This window comes from Aspergillus mulundensis (assembly GCF_003369625.1).
Source record: "Aspergillus mulundensis strain DSM 5745 chromosome Unknown scaffold_11, whole genome shotgun sequence".
In the NCBI taxonomy this organism is placed as follows: Eukaryota; Fungi; Ascomycota; class Eurotiomycetes; order Eurotiales; family Aspergillaceae; genus Aspergillus; species Aspergillus mulundensis.
Genome location: NW_020797899.1, coordinates 1,159,422 through 1,165,421, shown reverse-complemented (window position 1 = coordinate 1,165,421; position 6,000 = coordinate 1,159,422).

Genomic DNA, 6,000 nt, shown 5'->3' with positions numbered 1-6,000 from the left:
AAGTTTTATTAGTATTAAATTATTAAATAAGTATTTTATAACTAGGCTATATAATAGTTATATTATATTATATTATAAATAATTAAATATATTATAAGTAAAGTATAAATATATATTTATTAACTAAAAGTTATAATAATTATATACTTATTATATATATAATAAAAACCCTAGAGTTTTATAAACCTTTAAATAAACTTTTAATTATTATTATTAATAATACCTTAAATAATATAACCCTGCAAAATAAGCTTTAATTATTTTTTTAAAAAAATAAATATACCTAAAATAAAAAGTAAAAAATTATATATTACTTTATATATATTATATAGCTATATGTTAAGGCCTTTTATATATTATTTAAGTTTAAAAAGGCTTAAAATAAAAGATTTTTAAATAATAAAGTAAATAAGCTTAAAGCGCTAATAATAAATAAAGTATTATATATTAATATATTTATAAAGGTTTATATATTTTTTAGTATTTATATATACTTACTTATTTTTTTATAAATTTATATTTTTTAGCTACTATCTAGTTATTACTATAATAAAAAAATAGTTTAAAAAATATAAAAAATATTTTTTATTAATACTAGCTTAAATTTAAAGTAAAGGCTACTTTAATATTATTTAAGCCAGTAATTTTAATACTTAATATAAATATTAGGTGGTTTAGTATATTTTAAATACTTAAGTAAGTATAAAAGGTTAAAAATACTTTTTAAAAATAAGTTACTAAGGTAGCTAATAAAAAATATATATTATTTTTTTAAAATAAAATAAAAGTAAGTAAATATTTTTTAAAAAAAAAATTTATTTATTTTAATATAAATTATAGTTATAGCTAGCAAGATATAAAATTATAATAATATATTATATATTTTTTAAGTATATAATAGCTTGTTTAATTACTTTAAAAAGTATTAAAATACTAAAAGATTTAAGGGTTACTATACTAAACTAGTAGTAGTAATTATAATTATATAGAATAAATTTATTAATCATTATATAAAAATATAAAATAACTATAATATTTTTTATAATTTAGCTATAATTTTTAATTTTATTATAAAGCTAAGTTTTTATAATATATATAACCTTATAATTCTTTTAATATATATTAATAAGTATTTTTAAGGGTTATAAAAAGCATATTAATATGTAAATAAAAAAATTCCTATAACTTAATAATAAATATTATATTAATTATAAACCTTATTATAAAGCAACCCCTTTATTATTTACCTTAATTATTAATAAAATTAGTTATATTATAAGCAACTTATTTTAAGAAAGCTAGAGCTTAATTAAACCTAATTTATTTTATAATTATATTAAGCTAATGCTTATTACTACCTAAAAGTATTAAAATAAAGTAACTTAATACCTAAAAAACCCTTTTTATATTATAAAACCTTACTAGTTTTTTAATAATACGTAGGTCCCGTCATTTCTAGGGCGCAGGCTTTAATGCCGGGAGTAATGCGCGTGGCGCGGAAGGCTAACCTGGCCAAATTAGGAAATAGGGCATAGCTCTATTTCTTTGTAGAATAGGGCCTTTAATAGGAAGACGTTGTGTATCCATGGTATATGCGTCATGTGACTGGCCACCGTCTTGGCGCGGGGCTAGTTCGGCGCCGAAGTTCCTTCGTCAGGCGGCCTTAGGCCTTTATATATTATATAACTAGCCGTTGTACACCCCGCTAGCTTTGCAAGGCAGATATATATATTTAACCTAGCTTAATTAAAAAATAGGGCATAGCTTTATTTTTTTGTAAAATAAGGCCTTTAAGTAATATTTAAGACTTTTAAAACTAATAGGGGCTACGCCCCCTTAAACCCCCCTAGCTTTATAAGGTAAATATATATATTTATAATAAAGCTAGGAAAAAAAACATGGTAAAAAAAGATTATATAACTATCCTTTTTTTTAGCTAATTAAGTTAAAGCAGTAAGAAAAGGTTATATAACTACCCTTTTTCCTAGCTAATTAGCGTTACTTAGTTTACGCAGTAAAAAAAGGTTATGTAACTACCCTTTTTTTAGCTAATTAGTATTATTTTACTATTTTATATAATCCTTAATAAAGCTCACGTGACTGGGAGCCAGGACCTACAATTATCATGCGCTTTGGCCTCCACTTTGTTTCGGCCACGCGCAATAATAGTATTTTAAAAATATATTAAGCTATGATATTTAATACTTGCATAAATAATTAAAAATATTTTTATAATTATTTTATTTAAAGTAATTATAAAGTATATTTTTAGTATAAGTAAAAATATTTTTTATTATTATTAAAACTATTTTTATAGTGCTATAATTAAATAAATTATAGTACTTAAAAAATAGCTAGGGTAAAATAGGGAAAATATAGTAGTATTACTTAAAAATAACTTTAATTTTATTAATATTATAAAAATATTTAAGCTTAAAAAATAATGTTAACCATATTTTTATAGCTGGTACTTATACTCTTGCTATAAAAAAATAATAAGTAGTTTACTTATATTTATAAGCAGGGGTAAGATAAGAATAATAAGAAAGATAAAACTAAAAATAATAATATAAAAAAATATAAAAAACAAGGAGGATTAAAATATAAAAAATTTAAATAAAAAAAGAAAGATAAAAACAGGGAAAATAATAATATAAAAATAAATTTTAAAAAAGTGTTTATTTTATAAACTTTTATAAAAGTATATATTTAAAAGTAAAAAAAAATTATTTTTAATTTTTTATAATAGTTTATTTTGCCTTAGGCAAAGTTTAGTATTTATATTATTTTTTATATTTTTAATATTACCCTAATTTATTTCTTGCTTATTATTTATTCCGCATTATTATTATTATAAATAATTATTATTATTTACGGGGTTTTTTAAGCTGGGTAATTACTACTTTACAAATACTTTTATATTATATATCTTAAACTTTTATATTATTTTATAGGGCACTTAAATTCACGCCTTTTTTATTTTAAGGCATGTCAAATTATTAATTTATGCTTTTTTCCCTAATTTAAGGCATGTTAAATTATTAATCCATGCCTTTTTTAATTTAGGGCACTTTAATTTATATTTTTTTGCTAATTTTAAGCATGTTAATCCATATTTTTTTTACTTTAGGCACCTTTTTTTATAATTTTAATAATAAGGGTTACATAGTTACTTAATAATTTTATTACTAAAGTAATAAAATTATATATATATTAAAAGATTTTTTAGGCTATGTATTTACTTAAAAATTATTAGTTTTAATAATAAAAATATTAATATTAAGGGAGCTTTTTAGGTTATAAAGAAAAAAATTAATATATATTTAATAAATATTTATAAAAAAAACTTAAAAATGCCTTTATATTATAGTTAAGATTTTACAATAGTAAAGTTAAACTAATTTATATTTATTAAATAGTATATAAAGTATTTAAAAAAACCTATAAATACCTTTTTTTAAAAGAAATAATAGTACTTATATAATAATAGTATTATATATTTTAATAAAAGCCTTAATAATCTAGTAATAAAATATTTAGTACTAATATTAAAGGCGCCTGGTTTAAATCTAGGTTAGGGTATTAGCCTATTAAAAGTATTATTTATATTAAAATATAAATAACGCCCTTAACAGGCTTTTTAAAAAAAGTTTTTAATAGGCTTTTTTTTATTTCTTTTAATTTAAACCTAAAAATGCCTTTTTATATTTAAGAAAACCTAAAAATACCTTTTTTAAAAATAAAATAATAGTACTTATATAATAATAGTATTATATATTTTAATAAAAGCCTTAGTAGTTTAGTAATAAAATATTTAATAATAATATTAAAAATACCTAGTTTAAATCTAGGTTAGGGTATTAGCTTGTTTAAGGTGTTATTTATATAAATAACGCCTTAAATAAGCTTTTTTTATTTTTTTAATTAAAAGGCTTTATTAAGCTTATTACCTTATTTTAAAAAAGGCTTTTTTAGGTTTTTATATTATAATAATATTATTTTTTAAGTAACTAGTATTATAAAGTATAGTTATTAAGGTAGTTAGGTATTTAAGTATATTATTTAATAAAATAATATTAATTAGTATAATATATTTAAATATTAATATAATATTAATAATACTAGTATAAAAAACTCATGACGGCCGACGTAGACGAAGCGTCCAATAGGAAAAGTCTAGTTTATTAAAAGATTTGCCTTAATTAGCAGGAAAAAACTTTATGGGCCATGTAACACGCTAGTTCTATAGCATAATGCCTTAAGCACCCCCTATGTTATAATATATATATAAAGCTAAAAACCTAAAAAAAATAAATAAACTTTTAAGTTTTTATTATCCCGGGTGCTGTATAGCCTTTTATTAATTAATTTAAAATTATATACTATACCCCCTGTACTTTCCTATATTTTTAAGATATATTTTTATTTTAAGTAAATAATAATCCCTTTTTTAATAAATAATTTAATTAAATCAAAAGCTTTTTATATTAATATAGCTATCCCCCCAGGAAGCTTTAATTAATTATTACTATTATTTTTTAATGCCTAAATTTTATACCATAGTATTTATTTTTTAAGTTATAAGTTAAGTTATAGGTAAAAATAGCTATAAACTATATATTTTTATAGCTATTATAAGTATAATATTTATTAATATTAATTTAAGACTTAATCCCACGCATTTTATTAATATAATTTTTATTAAAAATACCTTTTCCCGGACCCTTAAGCGCTAATATAAAAATATTTAAATTTTTATTAAGCTTATTAACTAAAGTAGCTAATAAAACCTTTTATATTTTTTAATTAACTTTATTTAGGTGTGTATATTATTATATAAGCACTAAAAATAATTTTTTATACATAATTTAAGGTTTACTTTTATAATTATTTATTTTTTTACTATTATTTATATAGTTATTTTTACTTTAATTTTTTAAAATATAAAATTTATAGTAACTCCTGGTGTTAGTATAACCCTTAATTAATTTTTTATATTTTATATATTTAAATAAGCTTTACTGAACTTACTAATCTTATTAAATTAAACTATTTATATATTATAAAGCGCTAGTGCTGCCTTTAAAATTTAGGGTATTTTATTATTTATAATAATATACTTAATAATAGTTTAAGTATTATTAATATACTTTAATAGGTAAGGTAATTAGCTAATATAATAAAATAATTTTTTAAATAATTACTTAACTAGCTAATTAACTGTAATAATTAAATAATTTTTTTATATTTTATATCCTAAATTCCTAATCCACGGCCTTAATATGCTTTTATTAATAAGCTAAAATATTTAAAATATATAAAGCTAGTATATTATATAGTCTGCCTATATAATATAATCCTTTTAATTAATTAAAGCCTTTTAAATAAGCGCTATATATATTAAGGGTGTTTTATTAACTAGTTATTTATTATAATATACCTAGTTAATAAGTATAAGCGCTAGCTAAGAGCCTTCCCTGGCCCTTAATTAACTTAAACTTATAGTCCTTAATTTTAATCCTAATCCCAAGGCTTTAGTACTATCCACGGGTATTATAAATCCCTTACTTATATTTTATATTAAAAATAGCTTTAATAACTAGCCAGCCTGTTATATAATTAATAATTATAATAATTTATTTATTATTATTAAGATAAAAAGTTTAATGTAAAAGTTTTTTATATTAAATAAATGTTTATTGATTAAATAATTATAAATAGTTTTATAAAACTATTTATTAAATAATAATATCAAAAATTTTTAAAATACTAGGTTTACTCTATATCTTTAACCTTATTTTTAATTAATTTAAAAATTAATAAGTATTAAGGGGGTATATTAATTAATAGTAAAAGCTATTTAAATTACTTTAATAATATTTTAATAGTACTTTAATAGTACTTAAATACCTTAAGTAATTTTAATTAAAATATTATAATATTTATTAGTTAATTACTTGCCTGTATAATAATAATATTTTTAATTTTTAAAATATTATA